The 16,295-nt window shown below is 36.0% G+C and overlaps 4 pseudogenes; 2 read left to right on the top strand and 2 right to left on the bottom strand.

The window, feature by feature from the left end:
- The first annotated feature begins 1,865 nt into the window (after positions 1-1,865).
- Positions 1,866-5,795, top strand: LOC125199510 (annotated as a pseudogene).
- Positions 5,796-6,273: 478 nt separating this feature from the next.
- LOC125199505 lies at positions 6,274-8,584 on the bottom strand (annotated as a pseudogene).
- Positions 8,585-8,621: 37 nt separating this feature from the next.
- On the top strand, positions 8,622-9,061 carry LOC125199501 (annotated as a pseudogene).
- A 52-nt stretch (positions 9,062-9,113) lies between these two features.
- Positions 9,114-12,876, bottom strand: LOC125199500 (annotated as a pseudogene).
- Positions 12,877-16,295: the final 3,419 nt, after the last annotated feature.

The following is a 16,295-nucleotide window of genomic DNA, read 5'->3' as shown; positions in this document are numbered from 1 at the left end:
TTCTTATTTTAAATTTGGGGTAACTGCTTAAGTCACCAACTTCCCTGATTCGGTTTCCCACGAACTTTAAAAAGTTCATTAATTCGAATCGAACTTTATTGTGTTAGTCATTTTCCACGCCAAGCTTTTCGGTCTGATTCAAACTGTTGTTTCCTATTAAGACAATGTCCAAATTCTTTTATCTTACTATCATTATCTCCGCCTTTGAAATAGCTTCAGGTAGGTACTTTGTCGCCTCAATTGACTCGGATGAAAGTTATGGCCATTATGATAGTACAAGGTCGCACAAAGTTCGCAGCCTTCATCAAATGGCCATAACTTCTTCATCCGAGTCTCGATTGCTAAAGGTACTCAGCGAAGCTATTTCAAAGGCGAAGATAATGATAGTAAGATAAAAGAATTTGGACATTGTCTTAATAGGAAACGAACAGTTTGAATCAGACCGAAAACCTCGACATAGAAAATGACAACCAACAATAAAGTTCGACATTACACGAACTTTTAAAGTCATGGAAAACAAGAATTCATGGAAAGTTGGTGACTTTAAAAGCCGTTACCCTTTAAATTTTAACAAAATTATATAAATATTATTTTATATTAAATTTAAATTTAATATAATCACAATTTTATAATAAAATTAAAATTTTAAATTTTTTAATAATTGAAAAATTCACACACATTAATTATTCATATTTCATTCCATTCTATTTCTATATTAATTTGTAGTTATCAAACATAGGAATGAAATCAATTAAGGAATAATAATTCCATTCTTTTTGCCTTCCTTATAGTTACCTTCATTCCATTCTCATTTCTATTTCATTTCCTTCTCATTCCATTTCATCATATAAGTAGGGCCTGATTGATTAAGATTGATTGTCAAATTAATTTTGTGTGACTAACATTATTTTGTTCAATTATGAATGTAATCCAATTACCAATATGTACAGATTGTAGACCTTCCACATCAGATAAATTATTGTCCAGTTATGTGACCGTTGTAATTGGATTATTCTCATTTAATTCAAGACCTTAGTCAATATGGTTTTATCAATTGTTCTTCAGTGACTAATGACTATGTACCGAAATTAGATTACACATCCATAAATTTAAAATAGAACTCATCCAAAAGCTAGAATAATGTAACAGATAAAAATAATGAAAAAAGATCCCTTAAATGGGCTTATCCCAAATCACAAATTGAGTGTGGTGATGGACCACCAAATTTAGTAAACTTCATAATTTAATATCGATATATATATATATATATATATATATATATATATATGATGAAAAAAGGGAAGAAATAGCTTCACCGGATTCCTTTCTCTTCAGCTGAAGCTGAAGAAATTCGATAATCAATACCGGTGGGGAGTATAAATTGAAAGAAAACCCCAATTTTCCCATTCGGTCCTCCATTTTTCCACGAATTGCACCCTCTGCCACTCTCTTCTCGATCTCATTCAAATCGCCCCTCTCCTTTTCTCTCACTCACCCACCGTTTGGTTGCAGACCAAATACCATCACATATTTTGCTTTTTCTCCAATTTTCCGGTGATCTGAGATCTATCTTCGCTTAATCACTGCTGCTGTGGCCGTTGTACGTCCAGAGATCCTTCTCGCGGTACACACACACACACTCTCTCTGCATTCAAAACGCTTGCTGACATACATGTTTGTTTCTGCATTTTCTCTTTTAGGTTTTAGCGGTGGCTTTTGGTGTATCAATGCTCAAATTTATGCTCATTTATGGCGAATTTTGGAATGCGGACTTATTTTGAGTTGCTTTTTGGTGCAAATTGCTCCAGGTGGTCGAGGTTGCTCGTCGATCTGCCAGTTTTGTTCCTGAAGATTAAGCGTTTTGAGCTAGAGAGGAGCTAGGGTTTTCGAATTCGTGGATTGTGGAATGTGAATGGGAAGATTAGGGTTTAACCTAACCATAATCGTCTTGTATTTAACTTGTTTTTTGGGATGAACCGGAGTTTTAGGGCTCCCGAAAGGGGGCAACTGGGGAGCCTGAGGTTAAGGGATCATAAAGATGATGAGTTGGCGTTGTTTCGGGAAATGCGGAAGCGCGAGAAGGAAAGGAACGATCTTCTTCTTCTTCAAAACGACGACGAGTTTGATGCTCCACTTGGTAATTTGAAATGAAATTTCGAATTTGTTTCTTTTTACTCAATAATTAAGTGTTTTCTTCTATGGTTTTGTTGGGGCTCGATGCAGGTTGGATGTTTCTTGATTACTTTCCCAATTTAAATGTTTACTCACACTATGTGGTGGTTTTTCTTCTTATATATTTATCTTAATGACTTCTGTGATGGCATGTGAGAGTCGTTTTACTCTTCTACTCTTCTTCCAGTTCCGCAATTGGCTTTTTAATTTAAGATTTTTGAAAAAATCACCCACATGTCTTTGCAGGACCAAGAAGTGGTAGTTCTCCAATATTTAATATAACATCTGGTACCACTGGGCCGCCAGTCCGGAAGAGCGGTGCTGATGATTTTCTCAATTCAGACAATGACAAAAATGATTATGATTGGTAATTGGAACTTAATTCTTGCATGTAACTCTACTTTGTACTTCTTTTGATCTACTGATGAATGCCTTAATAGTATAGTATTTAAAAAGAAGACTTGTCTTTGCTGGTAATTTACAAGCTACGGTGTATTGATTATCAGCCTATGAAGGTGAAGTCTTAAGTTACTCATATGAAAAGGCTTAAAAACTTAAGCTGAACTCTTAGTAGTTAGAGCTCAAGGAATGCACTGTGTACATAATGGTAATGAGGATTATTTTTACATTAAGATAATGAGAGCCAAGTGTAACATAAGACTTCAGCATCTTAGGGTGATCTCCTATGAAGTAGTTGTAGCTCAAGGAATGCACTATGTACATACCATTTCTTCAGGTATTTCTAATGTGATAATTTTGAATGCTGTTACTATCCTTGTTGCTTTTGTTAATTATTGTGTGTTCTTGCTTTGAATTTATGATATATTTGCAACCCATTAGTTTTTTCATTAGTAAATCTCCATTAAATAATATATGGTGGTGCATATATTGTGATAATACACAATGAAGAAGCCCAATGTAGCTCAGTAATGATAGATGTTCATGTTAGATATTAACCAATGATGATAGATTATCGTATGCTGGTTTTGCCCTTGTGCAGATAATTGTTCTGCTAGAATTGTAACCACTGTAAACTTAGATAACCATTCTCTAGTTTTGTTCCCGCATGTACTAGTTCTCTGGTGAGATTACAAAAAAGTCTGGAATAGTCTGACAATGGTTCTACAGAATCAAGTCCTTTTTTTTTGGCTCGTCTGTTTTTCTTATATTGGGAGTAGTTTCTGTTGTGGTTGTCTACCAAGATAAATGTGCTAATTGAAGTTCTTAGCATATTGGAAATGATTTAGCATCTTTTGGAATAACTCACATTTTACTCTAAACCGGAACTCGAAGGTGGTTTTTTTTAAAGCTATGTCTACTACTACTGCTGGTGTTTAATTGGATTTCTGTTTAGATTTCCATGAGATTATTCTTCAAAACTTCTGTATCTGAATCCTCCATCTTTTATATTTACTATAATTGTGTGTTTTCAGGCTTTTAACACCTCCGGGCACCCCACTCTTTCCTTCGCTAGAAATGGAAGGAAAAAAACTGTCATGAGCCATCTGGGCACTCCAAAAGCTCGCCCTACTGGTCTCAAGTCTAGAGTAAGTTAATTTTGATTTTTGATTCTGTGCTACAAGCCTACAACAACCATTTAAACGGGTGTAGTATGATTATGCTACAGTAAGTACAAAAAAACTTTTAAGTGACTTCACCCAGTCTGGGCTGAAATATGCGACGCCCTCTGTCCCAAATATTTAGTCTTACATTTAGTTTTGGCCTTTTTGTGATGTTCCATTATTTGGTATCTTTTTCATAGTCATACAAAATGCCCTCATGTTTCCTGAATATTAATGTCGACTACTCATTTACCTTAAATAGTAATTTTAATTTATGTGAGAGGCCACAGTGAATAAAAAAATATCCGATGGAGGGCAATTAATCAGAGCGTCATTAACCTCTGCTGTATGGGCATGTCTTGGACCAGTTGAGTGGAAATATATATAGCATAGTATTTCAAACTTTCAACATTTATTTCTGTGCCAACCTTTAGCTTGTTCTTATGTGATCATATACATTTACAAATACGAACTCTTTATCCAATTTATTTATCTGACTGAAGCTAGCCAGTGTACAATCGGGGCCTGCTGCTAGGAGCAATTTATCATCTAGACAGCAAGTCTCATCTCCTGGGTTGAATACTTCAACTGGGGGACTTCGCCGGCCCACTTCTTCTGGTGGTCCTGGGTCAAGACCTGCAACACCAACTGGTCGTCCAACGTGAGCTCAGTGTCTAGATCCACCTTGACCTCAACATCGAAAAAGCATTCACTGACTGCATCAGTTAAATCTACCGCCAATGCCACATCTAAAGTAATGTCAACCACAACATCAAAACCTTCAAGATCTTCTACGCCCACTTCTCGCCCCACGTTGTCTTCAGCAAAGCCCGTAGGTCCTTCAAGATCGTCCACCCCGACAGCCAGGTCTTCTGTAAGATCCTCAACACCGACAAGCAGAGCCTCCATACCAGCATCTAAGTCGACATCCAGAGCCTCGACTCCTACTGTGACCAACAGCATCCACTGCTACAAAAAAACCTGCTGTTTCATCTAAATCCCCAACGATCTCTTCAGTTGCGAAGCCAATTCCTAATGCCTCAAAGAATCCCATGCAAGCACGGTCAGATTCACCTACAGTGAGACCTAAACCGTGGAAGCCTTCAGAGATGCCTGGATTTTCACTTGATGCTCCACCAAATCTGAGAACATCTCTGTCCGACAGGCCTCCTTCAGCCACAAGAGGTAGACCTGGTGCACTAAGTTCTCGGTCATCATCTATTGAACCCACTTTAAATGGAAGGATTAGAAGACAATCTTGTTCTCCTGCAAGAGGGCCCACCCAATGGCGTGAATCATAATAGTGGAAGCTCTGTGCCTGTTCCTGCTTCACGTCGGTTGCATGCTAAGGCTAATGACAATTTAGCCCTGCTCTGGTCGGAACTAAAATGGTTGAAAGGATGATAAATATGCGGAAGCTAGCTCCCCCCAAGCAAGACGATAAACATTCTCCCCACAGCAACTTATCTGGAAAGTCCTCATCACCAGACAGTGCTAGGTTCGGAAGAACACTTTCAAAGAAATCCTTAGATATGGCCATAAGACATATGGTAATATGATTATTCATCATCACAAAGTGATCCTTGGCATAATTTTGTCAGCATACTAGACTTAATATATGTGTTGCCTCGTGCAGGATATAAGACGGACTATTCCAGGCAATTTGCGGCCTCTTATGACCAACATCCCTGCATCCTCAATGTATAGTGTGAGATCGGGGGCAAACAGAAGGACAACCACCATCTCTGATTCTCCACTTGCGACAAGCAGTAACTGCAGTTCTGAGTTGAGTGTCAACAACGGAGGTGAAGCAGATGAGGATGTGAGCAGTGACAAGTGTCTCCGCTCTCCAGGTAGCTTAGCGGGCAGGTGATGATGATACATATGTTTTGTTGTAGACACTCACTTACTACTGAACAACTACTGGCAAGCATGAGTAACAACTGAGACATAACCCTCTTCTCTGAAAGACAAAAGAAAAAGAAAAAGCTGAAGAGCTGTCTTATATGTTGGTGTAAATTTCAACTATGCTTCATGAGTAGTATCCTGTATTAATCTGTATCAGCTGCTTCCACACGCACTGCACTGTCCTTCAGTTTGTTGTTTGTTGGCTAATCGAATGTAACACCTATTATTAAACCTAATTTGTTCAAAGCTAATTTGAAAAATGTCTGTCAACATCTTGATTCATGTTAAACTGCAGTAGTTTCAGTTGTTTATAGCAGAAGGGGCTTATGAGTTATGAATACTAAACTGCAGAATATGGTCACTTGTGCTAGCAAATTATAGTAATAAGTGATGATGCTGAAAACGCCCTTTAAACTGGACCACATTATCTCTGTTTCTTCACTCGTCTTTGTTGGATCAAAGGCCACTAGTCTTGTTTTAATGTGGCACATGTAGCTGATGTGTGTTATCTCCTGCCATCGAGCTTCAAATCGCTATTAGCAAGTGGTACATAGTTGAGAGTAAGGTTTACAGCTATGCTATGTCGTTTTTTCCTTTTCGTTTGATATTACTACTTGGCAGCAACAGATTCTTGAATAATGCGAAGAAATGATTTACTCAAAAGACATTTTTGAATCTTTTATGTAAGCTGTCCAAATGTAACACCAATTGAAAAGTTGTACTTGTAGAGAGAGCTACAAGACTCATATATCTAGCAACAAATCCTTTAACATGGTATAGACTATATAACTATGCAGCGGCCACAGGCTCTTTGGTGATGATGGGCACAGTAGGAGACTGGTTGAGGTGGGGAGGGGTGTTTTGTTTGAGCTTCAGGAGTAGCTGTCGCATTCTGGATAAATCAGTGGGTTTCCCAGGCTTAGGTCCTTGAACCACCACAACCGACGCCTTCTTCTCCTGCTCGGTCTTTCCTTTCCTCCTCTCTATTGTAACAACTTCCTTAGGTATCAGTTCTGCTATAGATTTCCAATAATCCTTGTCAGCTTCAGCATGGAATTTCTCTAGCTTAGCAACAAGTACCTGATAGAAAAACAAGAATCACTCAATCATCAATTCTTGATTTTTGAACTTTGATAGGAAGCTTCTACGAATAACTACATCAACCAAGCATCAACTTTTCACAATGATCTACTATTGTTGCCATTCTATAAGATGCCAATCAGATGCAGCATGAATACAGACTAGAACAAGGAAACACACTTGTTTAAACAAATGACATTCGATGCATCATACGTACGTAGAAGTAAAACAAAGGTAAACTAACACGATTCTGTAATGTACCTGCTCCTTCTCCCGGTTGGCCACTCTGTTGGTTTCTGAGGTAATTTGCCCCTCTGTGAAATTCAACCTTGTACTCATCAGCTTCAACTATGACTTGGCCAACAATTCCTTCTCTCTCTTCTCCTTCTCCTCTAACCGAATTGTGTTTTGTCTGTTAACCACATAAACAATTAAAAAAAACAAATGAGAACTTCGACTGCGTGTTTCAGCAGCAATGGTTTATAAAATGCTGACATATCTGGTGAAATAATCCGTTCATTTCCCAAAATTAGGTACTAGTCGAATGCCAATAGTAATTATTAAAATTAACAATACAACCAACTAATTAAATTTGACAGATTATATTGTCAACCAGAATTAACAAAATGTTATCTCCCATAACATTCAAAGAAATGATTTTTTCCTAATAATTAATTTCAAATCACAAGAACATTTACACGAACAATGTTCGATTCTTCTGTTCCCCAATAAGGATTTCACCCAAACAATTGAAAATCCAATCAACTGCGGAAGAATTGCATAAACATAATAATAAAACCTAAATTTACTCTGCAAAACCTAACGAACATAAAACCTTCATTTCGCTGATCAAAAAAAAAAATGCTTTACCTTCTCCATTCACGGAGCGCATAACTCTCCTCGAGCGGAAGAATCGGACCGTTTTCATTGGTTTCCGACGAGAAATACGTCGGATCAATGAATTCTCCGCCGGAGACGTAGATCGGCGTGGGGGACTCGGCGACGGTGGAATCAAAGTTGGAAAAGGAGTAGCCGTCGTCAAACGAGGCGGCTACCGGCGAGTTGGCACCGAATTGATCGAGCGAGTCGGTGAAGGAGACGACATTGATGATAATCTGTTTCAGAGATCTTCAGTTCTGATTAAAAACGGTTTGTAGGCACCCCATTTCAAATATTACTCGTCTGATTAGTTTACATGGTAAGTTGAACTAATGCTATTCACAAAAATTCTTCACTTTTTATTTTCCTAATCAAAGTCTTAGAAATTTATATTTTGTTTTGTGATAAATTTTTTTCTGAAATTCGATTTTTTGTTTGATTGTTCTATTTGTAGATGAAATAAAAATAAATTATTTTATTCAAACCACTTTTTTTAAAAGTAGTTTTCTTTTTTTTTTCCCAATCCGTTTTTTAATTAACATTTTGAATAACAAAATGAATAAAAAAATTATGTAATTTAATATTGAGAAATGGCAAATGTACATAAATTATAGTGTGAAAAAATTTATCATAAATTTTCCATATCATTTTTGTTATTGCTATTCAAAAATCTTATTAATCCGAAAAATATGAGCTATTTCTAATTGTTCACCCTTAAAATTATGAACTTTGTAATAACGACACATTACTCCTACTATCATTGTCGAAACAAATATTACTTTTTAGGGATGGAGGAATACTATAACTAATAAAACTACATTGCATTTTACTTTTTAAAATTTCTTTGTTACGTACATTTAGGAAAAAATGATTTTGTTGCATGGTATGCATTATTTGATTGAAAAGTTCCGAAATCCAAACTACTTATACCAATAATATAACCACCTAAAAAGCAAACCCCAACAAACTCCTTTCTCTACCATCGCCTCATCTCCACCACCAAACCCCGAATCTGCATCAATGTTGAGCCTGTGGCGAGTGGCGATGAGCACCAGCGAGGCCAACGGCGACGAATCTGACGGCATCAAGTTTTGGGGCGTGGCAGAGCGCGCCGGGTGGCTCACGAAGCAGGGCGAATACAATCAAAACCTGGCGGCGCCGATGGTTCATCCTGAAGCAGGGGAAACTGTTCTGGTTCAAGGAATCGAACGTGACACGCGCCTCCCGCCCCAGCGGCATCATCCCCTTGGGTGATCGCCTGACTGTGAAGGGCGCTGAGGACGTGCTCAATCGCCAATTCACCTTCCAATTGTCCACTCGGAATGAAACCATGTATTTCATCGCGGATACGGACAAGGAGAAGGAGGATTGGATCAATTCCATCGGGCGATCCATTGTTCAGAACTCAAGGTCGGTTACCGATGACGAGATCCTTGATTATGATAGCCGGAAATAGAATCAATGAAGTAGCACCTATTTTGATTTACGGATATGTTCCGAGATTGATCTGTGTGATATACATTGCTTTCTCACCAGCATATTTCCATATATATTATTGCAAAACACATATTCAGTTCACACACAATTATCCTATAAAGCTTTAAGCAGAAGAAAGAACACAATGGACAATGCCTATTATTGATACTACACTTGATCACAACAGTCAACAGATGGCATAGCTGAGATCCCTAGTGTTGCACACAGCCTGAGGCGAACTCCTCAGATTTTACTGTAATTGTATACGCCGACACCCTTCTTTCTACCAAGGCGACCGGCATCAACGTACTGCACGAGCAATGGGCATGGCAGATACTTACTATCCCTAAGCCGGCATGCAGGACTTTCATTATTGACAAGCAAACATCGAGTCCAATATGATCAGCGAGTTCCAAGGGACCCATTGGATGGTTTGTTCCCAGCTTCATTCCTGCATCAATGTCCTCCTTCGTTGCCACACCAGTATACAGTGCATAAAAAGCTTCATTTATCATTGGCATCAAAACCCGATTTACAATGAAGCCGGAGAAATCCTGGGAACAAACAATCTTCTTGCCAAACCTGCAATACAGCCCACTATTCAATGTATATTGTACACACAGAAAAAACAATGTTGAGCCATGAACCTCACTGAATGAAGTGAAAGGCGAGAAGAGGAACATGAATTTATTTCTTGATTTTTTCCACTAAGATAAGACTATAGAATTGTCTCTCCTACGATTTGTATGTTTGTGCAATGAATGAACATATGGAATATGAATTCATTTCTTGATTTTTTCCAGTTACCACTAAGACGATTAACTGACATGTCGAACAAAAATTTGCTTTCTAGCCGAGTTTTAGAATATAGTTTTAATACCCAACTACAGCATTACCTGCACAGTTACATAAATCATAATAGTACCAACAAAAATCAACCCTACCACCAACCCCTACAAGGGTTCTAACCAAAGGCCTAATCATATGATTAGCTTTATAAATCAACCCTACCACCAACCCCTACAAGTGTATAGTACAAACAAATTATACCCACCTTAATGAATCATAATTGCCCTTAAATGATAATATAAAAATTACCTACTTTTCATGCAGAAAGACATAATTGCCCTTACATGTTTTTTTTATTAAAATATATACTAAATTCACCCAACCCTGTCACCCCACCCCCATTGTCTTCGTCTCACCCCAACTCTACGCCCTCTCATCATTTAGCATCCCTGGAATATGTATTGCAATTCTTTTTTATCTTTATACAACTTGCAAACATTACACTAACAATGTTGTACAAGCAGGTAATCTTACATGCTAGCTCATGTGCTGTGTGAGTGTGTAAACGTGCATTACCTAAAATTGGCCTAATGCATGCCTACACCCTAAAGGGTAAAATGATAAGAGCAGGTATTATTATACAGAGTATGTATTTTTAGTTAATTGCTCTCTTTGATAAAGTTGATCGGGTTTACCATTTACTTAGCAGTAAACTGCTATATACAAGGCTCTCCTTATATTTTTCCTGCTTAGCTGTTAGCAATACAGTATCATGCTACTAAAGTTCATTGCAACTAGATAATATGATTGTAAAATTTCGCGTGCACATGTAGTAAAGCCAAATTTTTTTATCCATTTTTATTTTCTAACCCACCTCTCTGCCAACGATTTTGTGGCATTGAACGTATCATCTGATGTACTAGCTCCTCGAATAATCTCAACTAGCTTCATAACAGGGGAGGATTCATAAAATGCATGCCTATAACCTGCAGACAAAAGTACTTAATTAGAGCAGTTTTTGTTGATAGGTGGACAACAAACAGTTAATGCAAATACATAGGTTATTATACATAAACAAGTAAAAGTGAAGCCAATCTGAAGTTGAATATGAAGAAAGAAAAAAAACTATATATCTAAGAACAATCAAATGTATGGATAATCACCTCTATGAAAAGAATAATCAAAAGTCCTGTCTAGTCTTTCATATATTATATGAGGACTAGAAAAGAACCTTTTGGAGTTTTTTTCATACTACTATATTTTATAGCCTTTGCCTCTCAAATCAGTACATTACCAACCGGTGTTACAAAAGTTGTTCTAGTGCATAGCGTATTTTGCAGCATTAGTTGGTAAAGATGCAGTATCAAATGGGAAATTACTGGTACGCCACTGCCCACACAATTAAAATTATTGTAGAAGGGATGCTTAAAAAAAATATAATGCTAATTCATAAATAGTAGTATTATTAACAATAAGGCTGCAATCATCAACCACAACTGAACAACTAAATCAATTAAGTGGTCATATTTATTAAAGATTGGATGTGTAACCTGGCTAGGTCGGCTGGTCACAGAAGCTAATCTAGTAATCGAGATTGAGCTGGTGTTTGATGCCAAGATAGAAGAACTTTTAACAATGTTGTCCAATTGAACAAACAACTTTTTTCACATCCTCCGACTCCATAATGGCCTCAATTACCATATCTGCAGAGTGAAAATCCTCCAAATTTGATGTACACCTCAAGTTCCTTATCGCTTCAGTACCTTTTTCCTGTAGGTAATCGACTTAGAAAACCAACTCACAGTTCGTGTAGAACATATAAACTTTTCCAAAATGGATAGAGGAATGAATAGAACTGATCATATAAAAATAAGAAAATAAAAGGATTCCCTGAAATAGTTTGTTTGAAAAATTCCCAATCAAAGCTGAAATAAACGTTCCTCACTAACCAAGTTCCCTCTTAGATGAAAGGTTAAGAACTACAATGGTAGCTAAGGAAATCAAGAAAACTTTCTCAACCGGCATTGACAACACATGGATTGCTTTAGTGCAAAAACAGTCAGGAACCTGCAACGCGTAGTAATTATGAACCAGAAAATCAAACATTAGTTACACCAAATGAGCATGATGAGAAAACCTTGGTGAGATTGCCTTTGAGGACTAGGTTTTCAATTCTTGATGAGATAGATTTGCGCGCTTTTGAGAGAGCCATAGAGTCAGCATCATGAAGCCAGACCTCACAGCCATTCACTGCAGCAAGCTGTGCGATTCCGAACCCATTTGGCCACATCCCACCACACCAATACACCTGGAGCAGACATATCTCATAATAACATAGTGTTACCTAAAATCTTACTTTACTTAAAAAAACACAGGTGATATAATAACTAACAATATCAATCAAAAAAAAAGATTGACAATTCAGAGAGGAATTCTACCAAATAAATACTCCATAAAATCACTTAAAACATGATACTAACATTTTAACATCTTCGAGTGGGAGACCTGGTTGGCTCAACATCTATATCCTTGTAGCCTTTATTCCTCAATCTGAAATTTCATTTCATGATGAGTATCAGTATAATACTTAGCGGGGAATTAAACAATACAAGTTGTTATAACCAAGTGTCGTATGCCTAATTCACTTCATAAGAAAACTAAATCAATTGGCATCATAATTCACCACCGCCGGCCGTTGCATCGCCGAACGGCCTCGCAGTTGGGCAGCTCATTCCCCGTGATCTCAAAGCCCTCTATCGATTGCGAGACGCCAAATTGACGCCGAAAACCTAGTAAAAACTCGATCACAAAAACACGCGAGCAGAGTATTCTACTGCGATAATTCTCCATAGAATTACTTCGTGGTCCGATCTAAACTACAAATTGGAGTTACAGTTTGATACTCAATGAGTAGGACTTTTGAACATGACCAAAATTCCCGGTATATTGACTGGAATTTGCAGAAAATCTGTTATAGTTGGCGAACATATCTATATGTAAACCTCTAATCTCCTCATTCCTTCATCTGCTGGCGCCTCTACAGCGATAACTACATCCTCATCGCATTACGCTCCAGTTACAAGAACAAAAATACGTGCGCATATAACAATTCCAAAAGAATAAGGATAGAGAAGAAGGGTGAAATAACTTGCTTACCTCAACTCAAGCTGATCTCAAACAAAAATTGAATACAATCTCATCCAAATCAGATCAGTTACCATATTGTTTAAAATACTTCTGTAGGTAGGCGGCCTTTGTTTTTATTCGAGTAATTATTAAATTTGGTATGAGTTGCGTATAGAATAAACTAATATAGGTTCCTAAATTATACGTATATCTTTACTAAATTTGCAGAGATAAAAAAAATGCGTAAACGCGTGTTTAAAGTTAAACATCCGTTTTTAATACTCTATGACAAGAGTTTGTAGGTAACTTTAAAGTCAAATTGGGTATCCACGGATATCCAACCCAAAAATTTCGGATATCCAAAAACAGCTACCCAAATTTTTTAATCCAAAATTCCAATCGAATACTCTTAAAGTGGGACGAAGAAAGTATAAATATGATAATTCAATAAAATGACTGACATTCCAAATATAAAAAATGTAAATAAACTCTAACGTGTAAGTATATAGTAGAGAATGTATTATTATTTTTAAATTTATAATAATAATTAATTTTTGGATAAATTTTTACGAGGTTATAATTTATGATAAAAAAATAGAAAAAAATTAAATATATGTAGAATATTCTTTTGAATTTTAGCTTGAGTTAGGGGTTAGTCCAATGATTGAACTAAAATTATTATCTACTACTCCCTCCGTCCGCCATTAGGAGTCCCATTCATGGCGGCATGAGTTTTAAGAAATGATATGAAAAGTGGATGGAAAAAGTTAGTGGAATAGAGGTTCCACTTGTATATATTAATTTTAAATGAAATGTGAGTAGAATGAGTTAGTGGAAGGTGAGACCCTATTACCATTTATGGTAAAAGTGAACCGGACTCTTATTCGGACGACTAAAATAAAAAACGGGACTCTTATTCAGTGGACGGGGAGTATGATATTTATTGTAAATTGTGTTTAGATTTATCGTAAATGGTGAGTTGGCATGACTATATGAGGAATAAACAAGGATAGAGAGTTTTTAGGACATTGTGTGATTTTATCTATTTGAATCTTATCTATAGAGAGTTGGCCCGTTTCGGTTCTTACCGGATCGGTTGACCAGCTTTAGTTTTTTGTAAATCTTGGAATTGGAACCGAGCGTTCAGCGGCGATTAAGAATCTCGGCTTCGGTTCAAACCGAACCGATGTGTAATTTTAATCCGAATTTATTTATAATTTTAAATATTTTAATATTAAAAAAATAATAATCCAACATCTTGAAATATAACAAAATAATACCTAAAAATTCAAATAAAAAAATTTACAAACCAACAATGCAATTAATATTCATTTCGTTAAGTGATGGTAAGAGTAATGCCAAGTGTACTATTTTGTAAAGAATCATCAAACGAAATAACAAATAGTATGCCGGACATGTTTATATTGGCAATTTTTTTTTAAAAAAAAAGGAGCTCTAAAATTTAGCAATTTTTTTTTCTAAAAGGAGTTTTAAAATTGAATTCCAATTTCCTTTTTTCGGTGAACAAATATTCAATAAAATTTTCGATACTAATTGATCTTGTTGTGACTTTTTGGTTTAAAACGGAACAATTAATACATTATTCACAAACATGTTAAAATCGTGTATGTTAAATGAATTATTACATCAAATTTGTTATAAAATTAAATTTCTATCAATATGAAATGATATGTATTTGTATAAGCTCTTTCCGAAATGAAAAACAAACTTATAATGTTCTACTCATAATAGTTAGTTCATCAAAATTGGATTGGAGAGATAACTGAGATTCAAAGCATCACGGTTTAAACACTTTAAATTCTTCACAAAATAAAGTTCGCAAATTTAACAAGGTTTAAATATAAAAATCACTGAATAGTTCAACTTATTTCATTTTAATTCAATATTAATTCAATTAAGTTAGATTTATTAGTAAATTAAATTATAAAACACAATAAAATTGAATTCTAATCCGATTCCCGATTAAGAATCGATCGGTTCGTTAGATTCAGAACCAATTTTTAAAAACATGAAACCGGTTTTCCAGCTTCTGGTTCCTCAATTAACGGCAGTTTCGATTCCGCTCTCTAACCAAGAACCCTAGAACCGTTTAGCACCCCTACTATACTTAGCCCATAACATGTTTTATAAGTTTTTTATACTTAACTAAAATGTATTTTGCATACCTTTTTTTTATAAATCGAAAAAAGGCTCGAGTTTTATTTTCAAATATATAAATTTTAATTATAAGTTAGTCATGCTCCAATTTACATACACTAGTATCACACTGTCTATGCACAACCCATTTTATTTTCTTCAAAATATGAAACATTCTATTTAAAATTGAGGAAAATTGAGGAATATGGATTGTTATTGAGCTATCATTTTTATTTTTGTTGGCATGAATATGTTCAAACATAGTATGAAACTGTTGGCTACAATAATTTCCACTTTTGTTGGCATGAATATGTTCAACATATGAAACTATCGGCAATATAATGCACAATAATTTCCACACCTATATTATAAACAGTCGGCCAAGGTGCATAAATTCAATAACAAAAATCAATTTAAATTGAATTATATAATACTCTCTCCTTCCCAAGTTATTTGAATCATATTCTTTTGATATGTCCAAATTACTTGAGTCATTTCCTTTTTAGACTAGAAACAAAACATCTAATTATCCGCGAATAGGAGTCCCGTTTTTCTATTTTGGTTCGTCCACAAATAAGAGTCCTGGTTCATAATTACCATAAATGGTAAAAAGACCACATTTCACCAACTCATTCAACTCACATATCATTTAAAACTACTAATATGTATAAGTGGGACCCTTATTTCACCAACTTTCATCCACTCACTTTTCTTAACATTTATTAAAATCCGCACCGATAAATGGGACTCCTATTCGTGGACGGAGGGAGTATTATTTAAAAATTGAATAACTAAATCAATCAAGGTGGTCATATCAAATATTAGATGTGTAAGATTGAGCTAGTGTTTGATGCCAAAATAGAAAAACTTTTAACAATGTTGTCGAATTGAACAAACAACATTGGTGAGATTGCCTTTGAGGCCTAGGTTTTCAATTCTTGATGAGATAGATTCGTGCGCCTTTGAGAGAGCCATAGAGTCAGCATCATGAAGCCAGACCTCATAGCACTACAGCGAGCTGTGCGATTCCCAAAACCATTTTGGCCACATCCCACCACACTAATACACATGTAGTAGACATATCTCATAATTACAATGTGTTACCTAAAATCTTACTTCACTAAAAAAACCGAGGTGATATAATAA

This window comes from Salvia hispanica, unplaced genomic scaffold, assembly GCF_023119035.1.
Source record: "Salvia hispanica cultivar TCC Black 2014 unplaced genomic scaffold, UniMelb_Shisp_WGS_1.0 HiC_scaffold_523, whole genome shotgun sequence".
In the NCBI taxonomy this organism is placed as follows: domain Eukaryota; kingdom Viridiplantae; phylum Streptophyta; class Magnoliopsida; order Lamiales; family Lamiaceae; genus Salvia; species Salvia hispanica.
This window is presented reverse-complemented; position numbering and strand designations above follow the sequence as displayed.